At 37.4% G+C, this 27459-nt stretch overlaps 2 long non-coding RNA genes across 2 annotated transcripts in view; both read right to left on the bottom strand.

The window, feature by feature from the left end:
* LOC119075208 overlaps nucleotides 1-27459 on the bottom strand; it is a 274735-nt gene that overhangs the window by 85924 nt on the left and 161352 nt on the right. The window lies entirely within an intron of this gene.
* LOC119075207 lies at nucleotides 931-25578 on the bottom strand. Its single transcript, XR_005087332.1, has 3 exons — nucleotides 25426-25578; nucleotides 10103-10106; nucleotides 931-941 (listed from the first exon to the last, which is right to left on the bottom strand). It is a non-coding gene; the product is annotated as an uncharacterized LOC119075207 (long non-coding RNA).

Here is a 27459-nt window from a genome sequence, read left to right as displayed (position 1 = left end):
TGAAACGTTTTCCCAAGCGTTTTCCTCTATTCTCCACATCTTCTAGAATTTTTCCAAAAACATTGGCTATTGAAAAAACTTCGATGGGAAGTACATTTCCCAGGATTACAATTTACGCTGAACTAAACTTCACAGTGAATTAAAGTTCCGTTTTTACTCAATCGTCACCAACTTAACTCATCATTTTCACATGCCATTCTGCTACAACAATGATTCACACAGGTATATGTCGTCAGCACCCCCACCTTAATGGGCTGGTGTTTTCGTTGCTGATTATTATGAGCTATGTTTTGTGCTTTCAAATGATGCTATTCAAAAATTTTGTGCTGCTCAGGCACCCGAGCACAAAACTACTTTGTGGTCAAAACATGTCGCTTTGTATGTTAGACCCCTAATATATCAACTGTACCCAAAATACAATTCCAGGACTGAAATGTACACATTATGTGCTGACGATATCACACGACCAATAGTTTAGTGCTGCCACCTGTGCCCAGCACAAAACTACTTTCTGGTCAAAACATGTCACTTTCAAAGTGACACTTTGCATGTTCCCCTCACAATTCTCAGAGTTTGTTTTGCATGCAACAGAATGCTTGCATAATAGTCAGAGTTCATTGTGCATGCAACAATAGGCTTGCACAATAGTCAGAGTTCATTGTGCATGCAACAGAATGCTTGCACAATAGTCAGAGTTCTTTGTGTATCCAACAGTTCAGTCCTGGAATTGTATTTTGGGTGCAGTTGATTAATTAGGGGTCTCCCATACAAAGTGACATGTTTTGACCAGAAAGTAGTTTTATGCTCGGGCGCCTGAGCAGCACAAAATTTTTGGATATCATCATTTGAAAGCACAAAACATAGCTCATAATAATCAGCAATGAAAACCCCAGCCCAAAAAGGTGGGGGTGCTGACGACATATACCTGATTCACATCTTTTCTTTTCGTTTTCACTCTTTGTCGTGATTCAGATTGACTCGAATGGACATGGAAATTATCTGCCATCGGACGATGCGAAAGGGAAACATTTATTTTCATTTATTTTTCACAAACGGTATAAATGACTGAGCATTTGTACAAATTGAAGTAGTCAGTCACCACATATACATTTTGTTTGCTTTGTGCTCAGCACAATGTATATAACATCTTAAGGAAGTTATAAGTTCATGCAAATATTTACGGAAAACACATCTCCCTATACAGATCTGTCCCATATTCGACTTGTCAATATATTTCGATCTTTTGATAGGATTTGTCGACATTCTAAGGTAACTTACTTCGTATGTACCGATATGTCACGTCAAGATAATATTATATACGAAAAGGTCTGCAGCGGGTTTTTTGTTGGAATGAGATTACATTCAAATTGAATATTGCATTTCCGTCCTAGCATCAAACTGTAATTTAACAAAATTTATAGACAAAATTGTTCGGTCTCTTCAGCTAGGGAAAAATGCGGAAATATTTTATTGAATTTCCTCGAGAGCATGGCTGCAAGAGTGAGGGACCTACCTCTACGACATATATATCTATTATGTCGTGATATCTACAAATCGAGTTCCATTTCCAACACGGTTATACCAGTCACACATAGTAGAAAACGTCTCCATACACTGTGTGTTCATTTTTTCTTCTTTTTTTTGTACAATTGTGCCAAACACTGCGATTCCACATCCACAGCGATGTCGGTATCCTCTCGCTCTGTGTGTACAACACATTGAACGGAAGTACCATCGCACACATGGGTGACATAAAATTTCATATCGAAATTTGCATTTGAAGATATAAAACTTTATTGACATAAATTTATTTATGGCCCTGATGGCGAGTTGCGTTTTTTATTTTTGCCTCCCCATCATACACATATACACATCAGTTAAATAGTTCGGGAGCTTGTGTAGTTCCTTTTGCGTTAAGCATTTTTTCATGCGCCTCATTGCCTAATTTTCTCCCCTTAATAGGCCACGAGAAAAAAAAATTTCTTGTTGACTGGTCGAATGACATTTCTAGTGAGAACAGTGCAGCATTTTCTATCACTAGCGGGGAAAATAGTACTTTTCTTATTCGAACTGTCACTTTGTTTATGTTTTCGTCCGAGAAGAGAATCGCTTTTCCACTGTCCACAAAAAATGTGTTTCGTATCCCTTACAAAGTAGACAATAAATTTTACGACACAAGCTCCTGGACTAAGACTGACTCGTACCACATATATCCCACTCTCTCTCACACTATTCTGATGAGGATCTGGGTGGTTGGATGGTTTGGATATGCTTGGTGGATGAATAGGACCTGTATCTATAAGCGAATCGAAAACTAACAGATTTCATCAGTGGAGCCTTGCATATATTCAGTTTACTCTGTGTTATACATAAAGAGACGCTGATTCAATTTAAAAAAAATGAGAAAAAAAGTTTTTTTTTCTTCTGCTGCTTTTGTTCCAAACAAATCTGCTTGTACGTTTACGTGTTTATTTGAATTTCGAATGTAATCTTAACTTTATAGGCGACAAAAAGAAAAGTTTTTTTTCGTTTTCTTCTTCTTCTTCTTCTTTACCCAAAAGCTTTTGTCTGATGGCGAATTTGGAACTTGGTAACTTTTCAATTGATTCTTAAAAGAACGAGAACAGAAAAAATCTCTTAATAAATTGGATTAAGTGTTTCAGTCTGTTTAACGTATTTATTGTATAAAAGTGGACATAAATCGCAAGACTTTCCAATATTTAATAGTTTGTGAGCATTTTTTGTCTCGCTGAATGGTCTGACTGTTCGATTTCAGTGTTATGATAGTGTATTGTTAGAGTATTGCTAGAGTACTCCTAAGATCATGCGCTACACAATGGCATTTTGTTTAATGAAAATCCTTGCAGTCAGAATTTAGATATCTAGTCAAACTTGCCTTTTCCGTTGGAATTTTTTGTTCAGAAAATCTGACGTTTATGTTTTTAAAAACGGTACGGTGAATTGGTGTTATGTTTCGTGGAGAAAACGGCTAATCACATTGACATCATGCACACATGATACAGGTGGTGTTCTTTTTCTTCTTCTTTATCAGCCTGTTTCTATCCACTGATGGATGCGCCTGTCCAACTTCTTTCCATTTCGTACGATTCATTGTTATTTGCTGCCAGTTTGTACCTGCAATATTCTTAATTCCGTTTGTCCATCTCTCTATAGCTCGTCTTTTATATGGTCGCCAGTTCATGACCAACGTTCGTCTGTCCATCTTGCAATATGTCCCGCCCAGCTCCATTTCATAGATGCTATTCTTTCCACGACATCAACGACCCTGGTTTGTTGTCGAATCCATTGATTCGTCATTCCGTCTCTGAGTGTTATTCCAAGCATACTCCGTTCCATGGCTCTTTGTGTCACTCTCAATTTATCTTCGGATGCTTTCGTTAAAGTCAACGTTTCCGCTCCATAAGTGAGCACTGGAAGGACACAAGTGTCGAAAACTTTGCGTTTCAGACAATTATTCATTTTGCTTTTGAAAATTAGTCACCGAATGGTTCGTGCAAGAGCCACGTTAAATACCAGATTTCAAAGATCACAACTAGTTCAGAAAAGTGAAAGGATTGACGTACAACGGCTTTACACACAAAATGAAGAATTTGCTACGAAAATGACTGCCGAATTAGATAACGTCAACAATCAATGTGAAACATTGGACGAATTGAATACCAAAATCGTCGATACAATAATGGGTTTCATGAACTCCAAATGCAAATCCGTCCAAGGGAAAGAATCAAAACTCAGCAGAGAAACATTAGACCTGATCGCAAGCAGAGCAGAGAGTTGGTAAAAAACGGAGGACGAGATTCGGTGGAATACCGGAACTTGTCTAAAAGTATCAAGAAAGCAAGGAGATCAGATGAAAGAAAATATAATGTCCAATTGGCTCAAAACATAATTGAAGCTAACTGCAATATGAAAGTCCTACGGAGAAAAATGACAAACGCCAAAAAAGAAATCTTCAAATTACGAGACAAAGCAGGAACGATCCAAACGGATCGAAATGCGATATTAAACATTGCAACAGAATTTTATGAGAATTTGTTTTCTTCAGCAAGACAGAGCCCAACGGAAGAAACCGAAGATAGACCAATAATAAGAAACGTGGGATCGGAGGATATGCCCGACATAACTGTTGATGAAGTCAAGGCCGCAGTAGCCGAGATGAAAAACAAAAAGTCTCCCGGAGAAGATGGTGTTCCAGTGGAAGCCATTAAACTGGGTGGAGACTCCTTATTAAAGGCAATCACGGCTTTGTTTAATCAATGTCTCCAATGGGAAGAAGTACCAGAAGCCTGGGAAAATGCGGTAATTACATTGCTGCATAAAAAAGGAGACATAACAAAGCTGGAAAATTACCGACCCATAAGCCTATTGTCAACACTCTACAAGTTGTGTATGAAAATCATTACGAAGAGGAACACTAACAAGTTCGACTTCTACCAACCTGTTGAACAAGCTGCTTTCAGATCTGGTTTCAGCACAAACGACCATTTGCATCGACATAGTCTTGCTATTCAGTGGAAACATGGTCGATATTGGACGCATTAGACGAATGTAGAGTAGACTCAAGGTACTCCAACACAATTCGATATGTAAAACTTCATAAGAGCACGGAGCAATTCAGAATCGGCCGAGGTGTAAGGCAGGGTGACACCATTTCACCGAAATTATTCACGGCAATTCTGCAGAGTATTTTTAAGAAGTTAAACTGGAGTAAAATGGGAATAAAGATAAATGGAGAGTACCTGAGCAATCTCCGCTTCGCTGATGACATTGTACCGATAGCAGCGAATCTAGGTCAGGCTCAGCTTATGCTACAACAGTTAAGTGAAGAGGCAATCAAAGTTGGCCTCAAGATGAACTTATCGAAAACAAAAGTCATGACCAACATCGGGGACGATAGAGAAATCAAAATTGGTGACACTGTCATTGAACGAGTCGACAGCTACGTATATCTAGGACATAAACTGAAGTTAGGTCTGGACAACCAGACTGCAGAAATAAGACGTAGGATTGGTCTTGCATGGGCAGCGTTGGGAAAACGTGGTGTTTACCTCTGAGAGAAATAGGAAATTCCAACTCAAACGAAATTGTACCGCGGGTGACTTTGATCAGCTAGCATCTGTGCAATGCCTAACCTCTTGGTATGTAATGTGCATAATAGATTGCCGGTGAGTCGCTCTTTTGAGCTCCAAAATTTAATATAAAACATAGCTAACGCCGACCCATACGAAACACCCATTCGTATCAAAAGCCTTTACTGTGAAACTCTTCATTTCTTTTACTTCATTCTCTACTGAAAAGCTATTCGCCCTTTAAAATCACTTGCATTATCCCCTCTTTGCCTTGTTATCATCAACAAATAAATTGCCGGAGGCAATATAGACAGCCCCGTACGAAGTCAACTTTCATAAATTCCTATTTAAACAGCTATATACCGCTATATTTACCTATATTTCACTATAAATAAACATTTCACAGAGGAATATATGCTATTATATAGCTCTATATGCCTGTATATTGCTCAATATAGCTGTATATAGATATATATAGAAGTCCATATATGGAATGCCTGAAACACCCCACACACATAACAAATTATTTCCATGTTAACAGAAACTCTCTAAGTATCATTTTTCCCAAGATATATCACTTTTATTAAAATCCAATATGGCCACCGGCAGCCATTTTGTTAGGAGACCGGAAATAGTACCGACGCTTTACATTCGTTAATACCTTTCAAACAAAAAAAAATTCATGAAATTCGGTCAAAATTTACTCGAGATATTGACAAAATACTCCACGTTCAATGTACGGCCGAGTAGCCAGATAAGAGCTCACTCCAAGAGACCTAGCTCACGCTCCGGTAAACGTAATTTCAAAAACTTTTTTTTCCCTGATTGGTACGGTCAATACCTATCTATTAAAGCGAAAGTAGTCAAAATCAGTTCAAATTTGGCCAACCTACCAGCAAAAACTGCTTGCCGCCTAGTTCACACCAAGGGCTCTAACTTACGAGTCGGTCATCCGATTTCCATAAACTTTATTTGATGTATCACTTACAAGTGTAACGTTTAATTGTCCGGAGATATCGTCAAAAAACACTTAGGCACTTATTGGGCCCCAGCTCCGGAGAGGTAGATCCGAAATCGCCCATCTCCCATCGCCCACGGACAGACAGACGGACAGACAGACGGACTTTTTTCCGCGGATCTATATACAACCACAATAGGTTTCCCCTTACTCAGGGAGTCCAATTCGACGTGTTACAAACGTATGCGTAAACCTATAAGACCCCAGCACTTCGTACGGGTCTAAAAAAACAATTAATTGTTTACTTCGTATGAGGTGACAGCAGATCTGCCGTAATTTGTAAGAAAAACAATTTCCAGTGGAAATAACAAAATAATTTCCAGAATTTCTTTTGTTATTTTATTGGAAATTGTTTTTTTTTCGAATTACGGCAGAGATCGTCTCACCGACAGCGTCAATCAATGACAGTTCTGAATACTTCCAAAAATTGGCAAAATGGCAATGACAAAACGCAATCAAATAAAGTTTCCATTCCAGCACTTTTTCTAGCACTAGTGCGTAAAAATGACGTTTGTAAAAATGAGTGCGCAGTACCTACATCTGTTCTTGTTATTATCTTATACCTGAACTGAAATTTTGCGCACACGATATGGTTCGCCTCGGAGAGGCGACATAACTACACGGTCAATATCGTCAGGAACGATATTATCGTTTTCTAGACGATACTATCGTCTAGAAAACGATAGTATTGTTTTTTGGACGATAGTATCGTCTAAAAAACGATAATATCGTTTTTTAGATGATACTATCGTCCAAAAAAACGATATTATCGTCCCAAAAATTTTCATCCAGGACGATAATATCGTCTAAAATTATAAATTCTAAAATATTTTCAGGACGATATTATCGTTTAAAAAAACGATACTATTGTTTTTAAACGATAATATCGTTTTTTTGGACGATACAATCGTTTTTTTAGATGATACTATCGCCTAAAAAACGATATTATCGTTCAAAAAACGATAATATCGTTTTTTTGACGATAATATCGTCCTGGATGAAAATATCCGCTGGACGATATTATCGTTATTTTCTATTTCTGAACAATTTTATCGTTATTGTGGACGATATTATCGTCCTGGGCGATAATTTTTGGGACGATAATATCGTTCTGGATGGTTTTTGAAGACGAAACACAAAATTGAACAAAAATGTGTGGAGAAAATGTGGAATATCTTAGCTCAACTCAAGAATTTTCTTGAGATTGAGTTGAGTTGAGAATTCAATCTCAACTCAACTTGTGATTGTGGTAATATTGAGTATACCAACCATAGGGAAGTAATCCTTTTACGAAATTTGATTGTACATTAAAACGCCGAGCGATCCGGCCCACTGCCCCAGAACGGAGCGGAGGGCCGCAATGCGAGCCGGGCGCCGGAACAGTGTCGGTAACTTAGGAGTTAATTTTTTTTATCGCATCGTCTCATAATTAGTCTCTGTAATTTTTCTATATAAAATTTAAATTTACAGAACCAAATTATAGACGGCAAATATATATTAAAAATTGGTTCATTTGGTTCTGTAAATTTAAATTTTATATAGAAAAATTACACAGACTAATTATGAGACGATGCGAGAAAAAAAAAATAACTCCTAAGTTCCGACACCGTTCCGGCGCCCGGCTCGCATTGCGGCCCTCCGCTTCGCTCCGGGGCAATGGCCCGGATCGCTCGGCGTGTTAAAACGCTTTTTTTGTACAATCTAAGTTGGTATTCATTTCGTAAAAAGATGAATTATTTAGGGACGAACTAAACGCCTTTACGTTTCATTTCGTAAAAGTGTGAATTTCCTAGGAAGGAACGAACGAAACGTCTTTACGTTACATTTTGTAAAAGGATGAATTCCCTGGGATCAAAGAGTTCGACTCGTGCGACTGTAACATGTAACACTGCAGTTTTTAAATACTGATGTGTATGGACCAATGTATGTAGTGAGCACAACCGATTTTACGATTATTTACTTTCTATCAATAAATACTTTGTAAACTCTTCCTTTCACTTAATGTATCGAAATTATGCTTTGCCTGAAGGTTCTGCTAATTTTGAGGTAATCTTGAGATCTTAATCTCAATTCAACTTGAGATTGTGGTAATCTTGAGTTGAGATTAAGATCTCAAGAAAATCTTGAGTTGAGTTGAGATCTCAACTCAACTTAATCTCAAGATTGTCTTGAGTTGAGCTAAGATATTCCACATTGAGGAAAGACGTTGACTTGATAAATAGCTGCAATAAAAAATATGATTTTTAATGGAGGAAGTTACCGACTTTGTGTGAGTAAATTGCCCTTCTTTTATTTTTTGGTAGGTGATTTCCTCTGACAATTGTTTTTCGATATTTTGGAAGAGAATTCGGTTCTTGCTGCACCTCAGGCCCGGACTGGCCATACGGTGAATTCGGGGGATTCCCGATGGGCCTTTTGGATTTTTGTATGAGAATTTTTAATTTGTGGGCCTTTTTAAATTGAGTTGCATGGAGCCCCCGATGGGCTTTTTCGAGCCAGTCCGGTACTGCTGCACCTCTGAGTAAAATTGAGTCCTGTTTGTTGGACTGGATTGAGTCCTATCTCCGTCGCCGGGTCCAATTTGTCAAAGTCATGGGCCACTCATCTAAGTCGTTTGAAGTCACGTCAGGCCTTCCTCAGGGTAGCCATCTTGGGCCTCTTCTGTTCATTTTGTATTTTAATGATGTTACGAATGTTATCGTAAGAGCTGACTGTGGACTGTTTGCCGACGATCTTAAGCTTTATCACGTCGTCAATGGTCTATCCGACGCTGTTGACCTTCAGAGTGACATTGATGCTTTTGCGAATTGGTGCCTTAGCAATCTTATGACTATTAATGTTTCCAAGTGTAAGGTTATGTCATTTTATCGGATTAAGAACCCAGTGGCTTTTGACTACTCAGTTGGTGATGTTGTTCTGACGAGGGTGTCCGAGATGACCGATCTTGGTGTGTTGCTGGATTCCCAGCTGACCTTTAAGCCTCACATTAGCGTGAAAGTTGCGAAGGCATATTCTATGCTGGGTTTCTTAAAGAGAATATGTTCTGATTTCAAGGATGTGAAATGTTTGACGAGTCTATATAATGCGCATGTCAGGTCTCATCTTGAATACGCTTCTGTGGTCTGGTCTCCTTCTGGTGTTGAGCTCAGCGACACCATTGAGTCTGTACAGAAGAGGTTTGTTGTGTATGCTCTAAGGCACTCGGTAAGGAGAAATCGGAACTATGAGCTTCCCCCGTATGACGAGCGTCGGAGGGTTTTGTGTCTTGAGCGGCTGTCCACTAGGAGGAGGAACGCGCGTATGTTTTTCTTGTATGATGTGCTGAAGGCCAGAGTGAACTCGCCGAAGTTGACTACGATATTTGATTCGTATCGTCATATGCCTGACCACCCATACGGGTTGCGTCACTTTAATGTTTTTCGTCCTCCACGCCATAGAACGCTTTATGGCTATCATGAGCCGATTGCTAAGGCATGTAGAGAATTTGAAAGATTTATAGACGTTTTTAGAACCAGTGATTCTCGTGAGATTTTTCGTTCCAGGGTGAAGTCCTCCTCACGATGAAGGATCGTTACTGGCTATTCTCGTCGTTGCAGCAACTCATGACACACAATTCATTCGTACTACAAGCATAAGGTGGATTGCAATTTTGACGGGTCGACTGGGTTGCTTCCACTTCCGGTTTGCTTCTTCGTGCTACATCACAATTAATCGATGTTGGCACCGTAATGATTTTATCAGTCTGATTACTTGGTTTTGTAAATTCTGTAATCTTTTGATAAATAAAATGTTTCAAATCAAAAATCAAAAATATTACCACCCAAAACTAAACGATAATATCGTCTTGGCGATATTATCGTTTTTTTAAACGATAGTATCGTGCTGGACGATATTATCATTTAAGAAAACGATAATATCGCCCAGGACGATATTATCGTACAGAAAACGAAAATATCCATTAGATTTTCTAGAATGGTAATATCGTCCAGAAAACGATACTATCGTCCAGACAATATTTTAGAATTTTCCAATTTAGACGATTTATCGTCCTGGATGGAAAATTTTTGGACGATAATATCGTTTTTTTTGGACGATAATATCGTTTTTTTTGGACGATAATATCGTTTTTTTTGGACGATAGTATCGTCTAAAAAACGATATTATCGTTTTTTAGACGATAGTATCGTCCAAAAAACGATAATATCGTTCCTGACGATATTGACGGTGTGGAAATGTCCCGCCACCGGTTCGCCTCGGGTTGACAATTTTCACATCTTTTGTGCATCAAGCAAACAGCTTTCTATTACAGAATCAATGCTCCTACAACACTCATATTAGCATTGATAAAAACAAAATGGTTAGACGATAGCAATTGCTCTATGCGAGCATTGCAACACCATTGTACATGTACATATATATGTATAACCATACCATGCATCGCTGCTCATCAAATATTCAACAAATATTCCTGACACGTTTGTATCATTGATTAAACAATACAGTTCAGCATACCGAACTATATGCACGCATATACTATATACATGCTGGGCGCATATTATCCATCCACAATATTATATCTGTTTGTTTCAATCGTCATTTATCGAATGACATTAATTGAATTTAAACATCATCCACTCCAATATTCATAATTTGGTATGTAAATGTGAATCTACCTATTTATCCTATCTATCCATTCATGCTGTTCTCGAGTACTGGGTACAATTTAATTAAATTTCGAATTAATAAGCGTTCGATTATATCTCTCTATCAGCTACTACTATACTACGGCGAGGTAAGTGAAAAAAGCAGTGAAACTCCGCTGGCATATTTTTTTTAGCTTTCCTACAGTCTGGGCTTCCAGCCCTGTAAAAGGAGCAAAAAGAAAATCTCGCAAATTTCATTTAATTGGATTAACACTTAATCAATCAACACACTCTCGAAGCTTGCAGGTTACACTGAACTCCGGGTGTAAAGTAGCAAAGAAACATTACCTTTCCCATTTAATTCACATCACGTACGCCGTTCAACATTCCAGCATTATGGTGATGGCGTTACATTTTATGAAACACGCGAGAAATATGACTAGAGCTCAGTTCAACCTTTTGTTTTGCTAATGCAACCTGCAGTTCATAATATATACTCAACTCAATTCAATTCCAAAGGATGGGTGCTGTTTGTTGTTGTTTTTTCTCCTTTGTTTTTTCGCTCATGACTAAAACGCTTGCAGTAACAGACAGGAACACAGTCATGTTGATACATTTGAATGAAGTTAATTATTTTGTGTTCGTGTATAGTTTGCGCTACAGGTCTAATTTTTTGCACCCGTTTTTGACTGGCATGCAGTTTATGTTTATGCACTTGGAATGGCTTATGAAATATTTACTGTGCGTTCAGTTATTCATGATAGCTATAGTGTTGACTTGGGGGAAATTTACCGCAGATCATTCAAAGATCGAAAATCATTTTACTCGCTGTCAAATGACAGTATCCTTAATGGCTACTATTTTTCCGTTTTTTACTAACATTTCGTCCATTTCACAAAATCGATCATAGTGAACTTCAAGACGTAATTGCTGATATAAGACCCTTTGACATAACAGTTAATGGAATAAGAAATTATCGAGATTCGCCGTGAGCAAATGAACCATTATCGAAATCTTCCAGTCCATAGATTGACGTTCTGGCAATGACGTAGTAGTATTCATTGACCCTCGGCAGCCATTTTAAAACGTCACAATGACGTTCATAGCTGACGAGAGCCAATGCGTGTGTTTGTGTGTTTTCGCCATCATCCGCCATGATCGTCATTATGACGTTTTAAAGTGACTGCCGATGGTCAATGAATACTATTACTTGTTTAAATCTAGTCCGTTTTGATTAAAGAAGTGTCACCAAAATTGTGAATATTATGACATTACAGTAGATAAAATTCCTTTTTCATACCTAGGACCCGAAAAGTGCGACTGAGGCCTGTTCATTTTAGAGAAATAGTCTCAAACTCATCTGGCATGGTGTTTATCTGGTCCGGAAGGCTAAAATATTGGACCCATATTTTTTTTAGAATTTTAAAAAAATGTTTAGGTCTGGGGAGCGAAGCATTTGTTCAAATGTACGAATGCGTTGGTTAGAGCAGTAAAAAATATATGCACCATCATTCTCCTCTCTTCTAACCAACGCTCGCTACGAAATATACTTTTCTCTTGTTTTAGTCAAAGAAAAATTCCCCAAATCACATTTTCAACCATATCCTGCATCACTTTTGCACTCATGGCGTATTTTATGAACGATTTCTAGAGTGTAATTTATTCAATTTGCTTGCTTATGTAGAACAAGGATCGTGGAGGGATGCCTAATATCAAAAATATTTTAATGTTAAAATGGAACCACTATCGAATATTTTGTTGCACCTTGACCAGGCCCGAATTTTTTGGTAATTGTTCACAGCGGTCTGAAACGATCAGACTAAAAAGGTAATCTGAATTTTTCAGGTTTTCTTGACAAATTCGTGAGCTTTAATACATTTCTTTGAAAATCGCGGAAAAAAAAATAAAAACCCCGATAGGACCTGATCTGAATTTTTCAGGGTGACCTTCGATGGTAAGTCCAGTTTCGCATTCTAGTCCTTCATTCCCGGTTCTACAATCCTTTGAAGCTCGATAAGAACCTTCATACGAATTTCGAAGATGCTATCTATAAAAATATTCTCTCGATCCACCAAGTCGCTCTCCGCCTTTCCATCTCAGCGGTGACTGAAATATGATACGAATCATATGTGAGAGATACATTAGATGCTGCTTGGTGTTCATTACACTCGGAATCAATTTTTGTGAACTCGCGAACTCACTCGTGTGGTTTTAAGCAACTCGCTTTCAAAAACCAAAAGTGTCTGTTCGTCACTTTGTGTCATGGACCAAGCTTCCGATCCATATGCTACAACTGGTCGAATCAGCGATCTGTACAATTCGCACTTAAGGTTGCGGTTGAGTGTTTTTGACCGGATGAGTTTTTGAAGACTGGAGTAACTCCTGTTACCAAGCGTTACCCTTCTACGTATTTCCTCTCCGATGCTATTATCACTATTGACCAGCGACCCAAAGTAAATAAAGCTGTCAACAGTCTCGAAGTGTTTTCCATTCACCTCCAGCGTATGGTGATCTGCCATCAGACAATGAAGTTGTCATGTACTTGGTTTTTCTCTCACTGACCTTGAGACCGAACTCAGCACCCCTATCTTCAATTTTCGTGAAATTCTCTTTAACGATGTCAACGTTCCGTCCAATTAAGTCTAGGTCATCAGCATGTCCTAACAACTGGCTCAACTTTCTGAAGATTGTACCGCTGGTTTCCACGTCGCTCTCTCTTATCACCTTCTCAAGAACAATGTTGAAGAATAAAGCTGCCAGTCCATCGCCTTGTCTAAGTCCTTCCAAGGCTTCAAAGGTATCAGATAGATTGTTCCGAATTCTGACCTTGGCTCTCACATGTGACAGAGTCATTCTAACCAAATGAATAAGTTTTTTGGGGTAACCAGATGCCACCATCGCATTCCATAGTTTACTCCGAAAAACCCTGTCATATACCGTTTTCAAAATCAACAAACAAATGGTGTAGAGCAACATTGAACTCTCTGCATTTCTCCATGATCTGCCTGATGCTAAACAACTGGTCTGTTGTTGTGCGATCGTCGCGGAATCCACCCTGGTATTATCACCAGTTGTTGGTTCCGAATACGCCATGAGACGCTGCCGTAAAATATCCGCTCCGCAAATATTTTGTACTCTGTGTTCAATAGATTAATTCCTCTGTAGTTGCTACAATCCAATTTGTCACCCTTCTTATACACTGGACAAATGATTCCGAGTTCCCATTCTTCTGGCATTTCTTCACGTTTCCAAATCTTCACAATCAGCTCATGTAACCGTGCACACAGCGCATCACCTCCATATTTAAAAAGTTCTCCGGGTAGATTGTCTGATCCAGTGGCCTTGTTATTCTTGAGCTTGAGAACAGAAGCCCAAACTTCCTCCAGTGTTGAATGCAAACGCTACTCTTGTCAAAATAACTGTTTCCAAAGCTTGTTGCTTAAAACCACACTTGTGAGTTCGGCTGAATTTTGGTCTAATCGAAGCAATACAAAAGATTTAGTAATGATACCAACTATAGCACTAGTGGTCTCTTAAATTCACAATGGAAGTTCACACTAATGAAATAAAATGTGTCACAGAACTAACGAGGTAGCAGATTTATTGACACTGCAACCAACATCGTTTCAGTTTTACCCTGCAACGAATGGCAATCATCTGTTATCGTTAAAGACTTGACTTCAAAAATAAGCGACAGACTCAGTCTTATATGCGCAAAAATCATGTTTAAAGAAATGAAGTAAAAGATTTTACATATCAATCTATTGAAGCTACGTATACTTAGATCCGATAGTAAAACTGTTGATATGATTGCCGTCTGTGATAGGCAAACACTAATTGTCAATGAATTGACGAACTTTCGTGAGGTAGTAGAGTTACAACAAATTTTACGAATTTCGTTTGAAGATATTGCCACATCATATTACGTACCAGGTAGCTCCTACTTATAATCCGGAAATATCTTGTCACATGCCGACAATACTGGGGCTCTTAATGACAGAAAAAAAGGTCGAATTAAACAGAGGCAGAATTTTTGATAATTGAATAAGCTGAGGTATACAGTTTGTTGAGTATATCAACGTGAATTAGGTCCTTTCAGCATACCCATCATCGCTGACACACACACACACAAACACCTCTTTGTTCGCTGTAAAAAAAATATTTTCTTTAATGTTCAACGTACCTGCATAAATATCTACATGGGAGAGAGGCATTACGGCCATAAAAAATTCAATATCCCCCAACCATTTACGTTTTAAGACGGTCTTTATGGAGCAATTAAGCGCATCTTGTGTAATTTAAAACGACAGTCCATTGTCATTACACTATACACTTAATACACTCGATGTGTATAATAATACCCATCCGCAGTACCATACACTAAGCTGTTTGGTATCCATTCACCGCCGTCAGCATGAATGGAAAAAAAGGTTAAGCTAAAAAACACAGCTTAGACCCAATATCGCTTTACAATTTCCTATGGGATAACGGGCTAATTAGTTTCCATTATCTTACAACAAATTTCTTTGAATAAAAAATAAATAAATTTCAAAATAGCCGTAACTGCGGGCGTTAAAAATGACGATAAAAATAAATTCCGGAATAACTCCTTTGCTTCTGATGTGTTACGTACACACGAACGGGAATTTCCGTGTGTATTTGTACAACGTCAGAGCGATAATTCATATCTCTCACAAGGCCTTTCGTTTCGATTTTTCTTCCCTGTTCTTTCATTTTGTTCTTTTGTTGCAGACGAGATGCTTGTTTTCACCACGAAAGTGTTAATTACTTTCATCTCCTTTATTGGAACTACACCAGAGCAAAATGAAAAACAAATCGCATAAGGAAACTCGTTCGAATGTCTTTTTCTAATTGAAGTTGTATCAACTCTTTAAAAAAGAAAAGAAAAAGAAATGTTCGTTAAAGTACACAAAATCCTTCTAATCGGCGCATTAAAAGCGACTAAATTTCCTCATTTTAACCTTTTTCCAGTTATTTTTACCGTATACCAATTAGTTACATCGAGAAAAAGAAAAAAGAAAATTCCGGGAAATGATTATTCTTTTCGTGAAGTTTTCTGTCCGTTTTCCGCTGTACCTTTTATACCGCGTTTAAAGGGCGGACTGGCTACCCTTGCTGAAAGTTATGTTTGCTTTGCTATAACACATTTCAAAAACGTGTTTTCACCCCGATATTAAACAACATAAAAGGACCCACCACGGTAACATGTCGAGAAAGCGGCAAAGAAGACGGAGTAGGAAAAAAAAGTTTTTAATTTAAAAACTTTCGATGAATTTCTTAATTATGCACAAAGGTCATGAATATTACTACTCCAGTGTGATTACGGTTAAATTTACTTCATTAATTGGCACTAAAAGTCTTAAAAAAAGAGAGGGAAATTCAAATTTTGATTCTTTTTCTTAAAGTTTTAATGAATTGTCGGTTTATTTATTGTAATTTTTCTGGTGTGTATAATGTGTACCCATCATTTCCATAGAAGGGGATGGAACGTGTAGCGTAATTGTTTTTTTTTTCTTCAAAAGGGTGAATGAAATTGAATGTAAAAAGTGTTTTGTTTGCAGTGATTAGGCGAATTTGTTTATAGTGAAATGGTATTTAGGCTAATCGCCATTAACATTTTACCAACCGGCTAACGCATCAAGGTGTAATCATTAATTCGGTTCTTACTGGTCCTTGAAAGTAAGGACTGAAGAACTGAAATTAAATTCATTTCTGCATGATTTCGCGTGAACTATTAATGATTACATATTCCGCGAAATCTCGGGCTTAGCTGATTTAAGGCATCAGAAGGCAACGAAATATCATTGACAACTCGACTATATCATATGGATATGACGATTGTGGCAAGGAATTCTTTCACGTAAACTGAATTATTCCACTCGTTCCGCCTTCGGCTCCACTCGTTCCACAAACTTTCACACTCAGATATATACTCTCGCACACATTCGAAATTCAAACTCGTGCAATCATGACTCACTTACTTGACCAAGTATGTAACATGCTATTACTTCATTAACTTCTGTAACTCATTTTATTGTATGGGTAAACAACAATACCCAAGTTCAGGCTTAGTTTTGTTTAGCCGCTTCTAAAAAGTCGATAATTTCTGAAAAATTTCGTTATTTCATTGAAGGTATTTACTCGTTAATTTACCCGTCCTTTTGGAGCATTGTTAGACTGATCAAATTGAAATGGCACCTGTTCCACCATTTTCGCCATCGTGTCGAATGAATAAATCCCAACAAAAATGTCTTCGAGAAAAGTGTGACGCAGTCTTTGAAGTACAATTTCTAAAATGAATGATATCGCTAGAGTTGACGCTTTCAGCTTCGTTACGCAAAAATTAAATTTTACACCCAATTTTAGTTCAAACCAGCTGGATTAGTTTTTCTCATCATCTGCCAAATAATTTTTACCAAAAAAAAATTGACTGGAAAAAACCAAAATTTTACCAAAAAAATCTGCGTCGCATGTGGCAGATAAATTTTCTTGCAGGTATGTTCCTGAACATCTGCCACTTTGCGACGCAGATTTTTTTGTAAAGTTTGAAAGTTTGACGAAATTCGAGAATTTGACAAAATTTGAAAATTTGACAGAAATCGAAAATTTGACGAAAATCGAAAATTTGACGAAATTTGAAAATTTGACGAAATTAGAAAATTTGACGAAATTCTAAAATTTGACAAAATTTGACGAAATTCGAAAATTTGACGAAAATCGAAAATTTGACGAAAATCGAAAATTTGACGAAAATCGAAGATTTGACGAAAATCGAAGATTTGACGAAAATCGAAGATTTGACGAAAATCGAAGATTTGACGAAAATCGAAGATTTGACGAAAATCGAAGATTTGACGAAAATCGAAGATTTGACGAAAATCGAAGATTTGACGAAAATTTGACGAAATTCGAAAATTTTGACGAAATTCGAAAATTTGACGAAATTCGAAAATTTTGACGAAATTTGACGAAATTCAGAAATTTGAAAATTTGACAAAAATCAAAAATTTGACGAAATTTGAAAATTTGACGAAATTCGAAAATTTGACGAAATTTGAAAATTTGACGAAATTTGACGAAATTCGAAAATTTGACGAAAATCGAAAATTTGACGAAAGTAATTCTCTATCTGCCACCATTCAAGAAATATCTCCAAAACCCTAATTGACCCACCCATTTCCAATTTTTGACATTTTTCACATATGCCAATCAGTTCTACTCGTAAAACTCTGAGACTTTGCCGAAGAAAGTAACTCTCTATCTTTCATAACCCAAAAAAATATTAGTCCTTTCATCCTACGCTCGAGTAGCTCAAAATTTGGTCACTCTGACCACTCTAGCTCAACCGACTCTGCACCAATGTTTCTAATTATTCGATTCGTGTGGCGAATACCTTTCATTTGATGGGTCGCACGCCTCTGTAGGTTTCAATACAGCTAAGCTACAGCCGAAAACGCGTTCCCGACGCAATAATAGTCGAGTGATAGCTCGTTTTGCTCGTATTTGAAGCGAGAATATGATAGAATAGGTTTTGTGGGGATATAGTCTAAAGGGCTGAAACTGAAATGTTCGGCTATATATAGTTGCCGCGTCTCAAAAAAATTTCTTCGTTCTTTTTTTGGAAGTTAGACTGCGTCAAGTCCTCCGCTATCGCTCCGGACATGATATCCAAACTAAACCTTACTAAATTGATATGTTAGCCATGCAAACGTATTCTACCGATACCTATCTATGGCTGCATAATAAGCAAGGTTCATGACATACGACTGTTCCCGAAATGAAGGTTGATTAAAGTTTAAACCGTACGTATACATGGCAGACAAAATGTCTGTGACTGTTGAATGTGAAATTGCTATATCATGAATAGAAGACGAAGAAGTCTTTCTCATATATTCTTAATTCACATTAAGCTAACATGTGCACCGTTTCATATTCCACATATCGCCTGCAGGTTTCATAGCTTAACAAACATGACCGAACCGAAATTAAATGAGATTCCTCCGAATGAGTTTGGAAACCGAAAACTTAAATCAATCATTTCGTACACCAGTAAATCAATCTAACTCTTTACATGCAATTTCGTCTAGCCGTCAATCAACCTAAATTATCAGTTAAGCGACAGTCTGAGTGCTAACAGAAAGAAAAAAAGTTGCTTTGAAGTTTTAAACAAACAAAGTCGATCGAAAGAGGAACGTTAAATGGTTTTCGTATTCGTTCTCTCTCTCTCTTTCTCTCAAGGGTGTTGTATTATGGGATGATTTGCACGAAATTCAAACAAAATCACTTATTTGACAAGAGAGTTCATCGCAACCACACGAATATGTGTTTATTCTGTACGTAATGTCTAAGAAAAATCTTTTCGCACCTGCTTAATCACCAGACTGGAAAGTTAAAATAAAATCGAATCTAACAAAAAATGTTATTGCTCATGATGCCTGATATAATAAAAACGTGATTTTTTACCCATCGAAAAAAACGTTTCTCGTTTACTTTCCTCTTTGCGATTCTATCATGCAAACTTGTAACCAGGTGTGTCTCAATGAAGTTTGCAATCGCTTGCAGTGCCGCATTAAGTTCGACGCCAGGTATACTACTTGAAATTATATTGGATCCTACTTAAGGACGCCCGGTTTGGCTTGGGGTTACTATAATGACAAAATTATTGAATATTTTCGCGCGTCAAAGGTACATTTTCCACAAAAAATGTTTTTGTGCTTGAGACTGAAATTCGACGGATTTCGACACGCATTCTACGATCGAAAAGTTCAATTTTTCTGTACTTCTCAGAGAGAGGTATTTGCGGCCAAGAAAGTGCTTTCTCGGACGCTTTCTCCGTACCGGCCGAAAATGGATTTTCAAATATATTTTTCCGGCCGCGATCAGGTGTACATGTGATTTCTATTCTAATGGTGTTCTGGTTTCGTCTCATTTAACTTTTCAAGCACAAAAATCGTCGTTTGTGACTCGTGATGAAAGCTGAATTTTTCGGTACACTGACGTATCGGACGACTAGTACCGAAAAATTCAAATTTTCATCACTCGTAACAAAATGTACTATTTCGCGCGTCACGACTTAACCAAGCAAAAAAAATACATTGACGCGTCACGCGCGTCCCATAACGCATGAAAGTGAAACTTTCAAGTCTTTTCGTCTAGGCTCGGTGTGATGTATTTCTCCCACTACACACGTATAACTCTGCAGCTTATCTCACATCCTTATCAGTATCGCTCGTACTCACAACTTGAGTCTTGCTGCCATAGAACTTGAAATTGCCATTTTTTTTTGACTGATTTTGGAATTTTCATTCAAGTTTGTCTTTCTCGAGATTTTATTTTACAGCAAACATGTTCCCATTGTGGGTGGAACCGGAGTCAAAAAACGAAGTTACTCCCCGAACTCCGAACGTCAATTATCCATATAAACGTGTAACAATTAACAATAAACAAAACTGGTCGGTCTTCTCTTTAAATTATTAGAAATCCTCTACTTCGTTAGATTTAGAATCCATTTTGCTTGATAAGACCAATATTAACCAGAACTCATCGTTCAATTTTGTCATCGCTGTCGATAACCGATGACTAATCCTTTTTGAACAGTATTACACTGCTGTCTTAACTGTTCGTTTTTAAATCGGCAAGAATCGTAGAATCATGACACCCTCTACTGTTAGGCTGTTTAGGTTTAATCTACTTGCTAGTGTTTGGTACAAAATCTTTTACCTTAATTGTTTTAACTTACAATTTGCTGCTATAAAGAGATCGCAGTCCTGCAGAATAAATGATAAGGCCTGCAGCTAGGTAGAATGAGAATGTGAAATGAGGATTATTGACGTATCGGATGCATATATGGATGTTATACGTCACTCGTCTGTTATAATCAAAGTATATAAACACTGAAGGTAATGCAGTCCCTCAGCGGATCAGAGAAATTACGGATCCAAACTTTCAGGTGAATTCATTTTCGTATGTTGTCGAACTTAGACTTGGGCAACATGACGGCCCTAAATCCTTCCAATTCACCACTAAATACAACTTGACGCAAACGAATTTTATATGTGTGCAACATAACGTCGCTAAATCGTTCCAAATTCACCACTAGATGCAACTTGACGCAAACGAATTCAATACGTGTGCAACATGACGGAGCTAAAATTCACCTGAAAGTTTGGATCCGTGTGGAACTGTGGATTTGCATTACCTTCAGTGTTTATATACTTTGGTTATAATTAAGGCAAAAAAACCGAAGATAAATTCAGTTAATTATGACTTGAGTGACTTGTCATTGATTTTTTTCATATTATTTTGACACATTCTGCCAGTAATTCGGAACCATCGATTGGTTTGTAATGAATTCGTTTGCGTCAAGTTGCATCTAGTGGTAAATTTGGAACTATTTAGCGGCGTTATGTTGCACATATATAACATTCGTTTGCGTATCGGATGCATATATGGATGTTATACGTCACTCGTCTGTTATAATCAAAGTATATAAACATTCTGAAGGTAAAGCAAATCACAAAAACTCACGGAACCCTACTTTCGGGTGAATATAATTTTTACCATGTTGGCCACTAGTTAAATTCACTTTGTTAGTTTGGATATTTGTACTCAACACAAAAAATTGTATGCAGAGCAACACATTTCTACCAACATTAACACGCCAACCATCACGCAAGCAACATAACAAATCTTATATTCACCTGAAACTTGGGTTCCGTAAAATTTGTGATCCGCTGAGCATTTGCATTACCTTCAGTACTTTGGTATTTAGTGGTGAATTGGAAGGATTTTGCGCCGTCATGTTGCACAAGTCTAAGTTCGACAACATACGAAAATGAATTCACCTGAAAGTTTGGATCCGTAATTTCTCTGATCCGCTGAGGGTCTGCATTGCCTTCAGTGTTTATATACTTTGGTGATATCTTTGTTAAAGTTGAACATTCGTTGAATTTACAAAAGATCCTGTGATGGTAAAACTGTTTTTTAGCTATTTGCCTGTCAAAATTGTATAAGATTGTGGTGTAGCGTTGCGCTGCGGCGCTGTAGACGCTACATCGTCTCATACAATAATCACATGCAAATAGTTCAAAATCAGTGTTACCAACACAATCCTATGTTCTCTTGCACTGCACATGTCCTTCCTATACGGTACCGCAGACGTACCAAATTATCATTTCTCTGCAGAGTCAATGTTGTGTCGATAAGATAGATGGTTCGGAAAGGTTGCATAGTACACTCCACCGATTGTGTGATGGATGGCGTTGAAAAAACTTAATACGGCACCGCACGGCCGGTTGAAGTTATTATATTGGAAAGTATACTTTGGAAATCGAAATTTACTTCTTTTATGCTTAACTCGACCAAATGAACTCGCCCAAAAAAGGAAAAAGTTTGCACACATCAGATACGACGGTCTCGACATTATCAAATCTAATTTCCATCAAGTTCATCAATATTTCTGCGAAAATTCCCAAAGAGAAAGAAGAAGAAAAAACTGAAAAAGTTTTCCGTTCAACGTTCTCAGACGAGGAGATACGAGAAATTGCTTTATTATTTTGCAAAAACCTTCTAACGGGACCTGCTGTAAAATTAAATTATAATTCTCAACCATAATAAAATGCAGCACGAGGAGAACTATGCAACGAAACGATAAATGGAAATGAAATTGTTTATGTGCAGCATAAATGTTTGGTCGACTGCGAACATATAGATTCGTCTTCCAGTTTGAAATTTCCAGTCACGTTTCATATCATCTCATATTAAAGGCATAACCACAATACAAACATGGGTTGTAATAATAATTAATAATATTATTGCTGCTTCTGCTGCTGTATTCCGTATACTACAAAAGAGCCATAATTCATCATTATCTTTCGCTGCTATATTATGCTCGGAAAATATATATGTAGGTCGCGCTGGTGGTACATCGAGTGTAAGTAAATTTTTTCGCAAAACTTTTATTTGGGTGAAATAGTTCGTAAAGTTGTGTACTGCTGTTAAAACATTCTTGGCAGACTGTATAGACGGTACAACTGTCTAGTCTAGGCGTATATATGTGGCGTGGATCAGTTTCACATAAGTTCTGGAATACATCACTTCACTGTGTCAACTGTTATTACATGCCTAACTTCACTCTCAGCCTAGGGCGAATTCATGCGATTTTAGCTGTGTCAAGTTGTTTTTTCATACAATTAATTAAACATAAAGACAGTGATCAATAGATCATCTTCAAGGCCGTTTGAAATGCCATCCACGTTAAAATTAATGTCATTTGAACGAAAGATTTTGAGCCGCCGCCTATTGCTCGTTGCCTTTTTTACACACGATCATGTCCGGAGCGATAGCGGAGGACTTGACGCAGTCTAACTTCCAAAAAAAGAACGAAGAAATTTTTTTGAGACGCGGCAACTATATATAGCCGAACATTTCAGTTACTACCCTTTGGTTTATATCACCACAAATCCTATTCTATCTTATTCGCGCTTCAAATACGAGCAAAACGAGCTATCACTCGACTATGTAACTTTAAAATTGCCGGAGATACATCGTCTTGAAGTTGGTCATTTTGATAGAAAATACACCAAATTAACGTTTTCCAAACAATCGAAATCTTTCAACTTACTCTGTATGTTTCTATCTGTCTATCTATCGACGGTCGATCTCGGAAACTAGTCAGCCAATCTCCATGAAATTTTGCGGGAACCTCAGGGTGGGCATAAAAATGAAAATGTGATACGCCATTACCCCAGGAAAAACCAGAATTTTGTTTTGTTGGCCTCGAAGTGGTTTGTGAGTGTGGTTTTCGAGGGTCTGGAACGCGTTTTCGGCTGTAGCTTAGCTGTATTGAAACCTACAGAGGCGTGCGACCCATCAAATGAAAGGTATTCGTAACACGATTCGAACAAAAAAATAATTTAAAAAATCGGGTCAGATATTATTATTATTATTATTAATATTTTTTTGGGTTATGAGAGATAGAGAATTACTTTCTTCGTCAAATTTTCGAATTTCGTCAAATTTTCTGAATTTCGTCAAATTTTCGAATTTCGTCAAATTTTCAAATTTCGTCAAATTTTCGAATTTCGTCAAATTTTCGAATTTCGTCAAATTTCGTCAAATTTTCGAATTTCGTCAAATTTTCGAATTTCGTCAAATTTTCGAATTTCGTCAAATTTCGTCAAATTTTCGAATTTCGTCAAATTTTCAAATTTCGTCAAATTTTCGAATTTCGTAAAATTTTTGAATTAAAACTGTAAACTGTTATAAAAAGCAGTGTTGACTACACTTCTAAAACGACAAAAATCTCTTAGAGAAAAGTGTGACGCAGTCTTTGAGGTCCAATTTCTAAAATGAATGATATCGCAAGAGTTGACGCTTTCAGCTTCGTTACGCAAAAATTAAATTTTACACCCAATTAGTTCAAACAAGCTGGCTTAGGTTTTCTCATCGTCTGCCAAATAATTTTTACAAAAAAAAATTTGACTGGAAATAACCAAAATTTTACCAAAAAAATCTGCGTCGCATGTGGCAGATAAATTTTCTTGCTGGTCTGTTCCTGAACATCTGTCACTTTGCGACGCAGATTTTTTTGGTAAAATTTTGGTTGTTTCCAGTCAAATTTTTTTTGTAAGAATTTTAAATTTAGTATTCAAATGGCAGCTCCTTTTTGACATAAAATTTTGGGTTAAATAAAACACAACGAAAATTATTTGAGGTTACGTTTGAAAGTACTACAACTTACAAATGGATGCTAATATGACGACTGGGACGTCGTTTCGACGGATGATAAAGGGAATATGTTGACCATGAAAGAAAATGAGACATCAGGAATCCTGATTCAGGATGTCTTTCGCCCCTCTGAAATTGTAGCAGAATCTTAGACAGAGATTTTTGTAAATTTTTTAAGTTTGTGGTATAATCGACATCTCAACGTCACTGAAACTCGAAATTTCCTATACCGGCAGCCACTTCGTGACACGAAGTTCGTGTCATTAAGTTCTTTCTACATCAGCACACAATCATTACACTTCGTATTACTTTCGTGTCCATCTGCGAAGCAACATGGAATAAAAACAACCCTCCGGCTCATCGAATTGTTACAGAAAATTCGACGCACAGGAGCCGATTTACTAAAGACATGGGAACGGTATAATAAGTGCAGTTCGAGGCATAACCTTTAAAAATCAAAATTTGCTTCGTGGACGGTGGTGTATAGATGCACTTGTCCAATACACTTCGAATCCAAACAAAGATCTTTTCCGTCTTATCGGATCGATCATTCTGCATAATCGACCGGAACGTCAAAATCGGTTTCGTTCAACGCACTCCAAGCAAATTATTCATCACGCAATGTGAACAACTGTAACATCGAAGCACCCCGAGAAATCTTTACATCTCAACAAATTCGAGACGCTGCGGAACCCATTCTCTATCTGACGCAAAGTGTCTCACATGTGCATCCGGAGATAGAGAGCGATAGAGATAAAGAGATAGATGGTGTTTGTATCGAACTTTCGTGCCAGCACCCATCTGATTCGGTTATATATGGCATTACCTCCCCCCCATATATCTACCTTGGATAATTCAACCATATACGACTGTACCAATCAAACCAATATTTCCATTTATTTCCGAAAATTCCACAGCAAGTTACTTAGGGGCCATTCACAAATTACGCACGCACCAAATTCGAAATTTCAGACCCCCCTTGCACGTGAAAATGTATGGAGAAAATTTCAAAAATGTATGAAGCGTACGCTTTTGTCAAACCCCCCCTCCAGCCTTAAGAGCGTGCGTAATTTGTGAATGGCCCCATAACCCCTTGGGCTGTTATTCATGTAGTACATACAAAAAAACCTGATGTCTTAGAGATACCTCAACCGTTCTAAATAAATATAAATCGCCGGATCTGTACCACTGCACACATAAATTTTAGTACTTCAAAATCTATTACGAAGCCGATAAAATAAATCTCCTGCTATCAATACAGATTCATGCCACTGCTGGAAGATGTATAAGAAAACACATTTACAAGGATTTGCAATTAAGAAAACGCCACCACGGTTAAATGTACGGAATGGAATGGTGAACGGTTGTAAGTGTATTTACAACCAAAATATAATCTTAAAATGAAATCAATAAATTAGATATTATACCGTGACAGAAATGACGTGGCAAATTTTCACCCCCGATATTTCCGAACACACACACACACACACACACACTCACCGACACATTTTATTTATAATAAACAAAATGCATGGTGCTGGTGTTATACAATAAATTTTAAAGAATTATGGCAAATGTGTATGGTTACACATAATCCGACCGAGTTAGGGATTAAGAAATGGCTCCCACATATTAAGGCTGAAAATCAAAAATGAAAATACGAAAAATAAACAAAATATTTTCGCAATAAAAACTGGGATTTTTTCCTTTTGATAAATGACTTTCATCCCGCCATTATAACGATCTCAATCCATCATTTTGTATAAACCAATTTTAAAATAACTACCATGCAACATGTTGCGACTCATACTCATACTCCCCCTCACTAAATATCACAGTTTAAACGTCGTGTAACACCCTTCCTTCTGGAGAGAAAATGTCTTTAGATTTATGTATGGGCAACGCAATATATTAAAAGAGTCTTTCTAGCGTCAGATTTTGGTTCGGAATTATTTTTTTTTTAGATATTTCGAGCATGATATATAGCCATCACAAGTTCCAGGAGAAGGATTTCCGCTGGAAAAAATTGGAGTGTAATGCATCAAAATCATCGAATTTAAATTTAAGCTTGGATCCTCTTCGTATATAAGAATTGAACCCCAGATTAGATCTATGACAGAATGTGAGCTGGTACTACACAAGTACTGTCTTGTAACAAGACTCTCGTTTACGAAAGTCGTTGAAGAATCACTGTCAGTAATTTAGACATTTTGATAATTTGCATCAGCTGTTTTCCAAAAACAAAACTTCTCACAAATCTTTATTCGGGTTGATCACTACCACCTTCTTGCGTATTAGTACATTATACTGTCTCGCTGGGACATTTTTTGTTTAGACGTGTGGGAAGGGTGTATTTCGCAAAGTATATATAAACACTGAAGGTAATGCAGACCCTGAGCGGATCAGAGAAATTACGAATCCAAACTTTCAGGTGAATTCATTTTCATATGTTGTCGAACTTAGACTTGTGCAACATGACGGCGCAAAATCCTTCCAATTCACCACTAAATACAACTTGACGCTAACGAATGTTATATGTGTACAACATACAGCCCATACAGCCGCTAAATCGTTCTAAATTCACCACTAGATGCAACTTGACGCAAACGATTTCATTACATGTGCAACATGACAGAGCTAAAATTCACCTGAAAGTTTGGATCCTTGTGTAACTGCGGATTTGCATTGTCTTCAGTGTTTAATGTTTATATACTTTGGATAAGACGGATAAGATTCGGTGTGTATTGGACAAGTGCATCTATACACGATTGCAGCCATGTTATTCCATGTTGCTTCGCAGATGGACACGATTTATTACTTACGAAGTGTAATGATTGTGTGCTGATATAGAAAGAACTTAATAATGCCGGTATAGGAAATTTCGAGAAATTTACATCACATAATGGCGGTTAAGTAGAGAAACGAACGCTCTTCTTGTGCGGTGTCGGTGGTTCTAGGT

The sequence above is a fragment of the Bradysia coprophila genome, unplaced genomic scaffold (assembly GCF_014529535.1).
Source record: "Bradysia coprophila strain Holo2 unplaced genomic scaffold, BU_Bcop_v1 contig_193, whole genome shotgun sequence".
Classification (NCBI taxonomy): Eukaryota; Metazoa; Arthropoda; class Insecta; order Diptera; family Sciaridae; genus Bradysia; species Bradysia coprophila.
The sequence above is the reverse complement of the archived record's forward strand: the minus strand, read 5'-3'. Positions and strand labels throughout refer to the sequence as shown.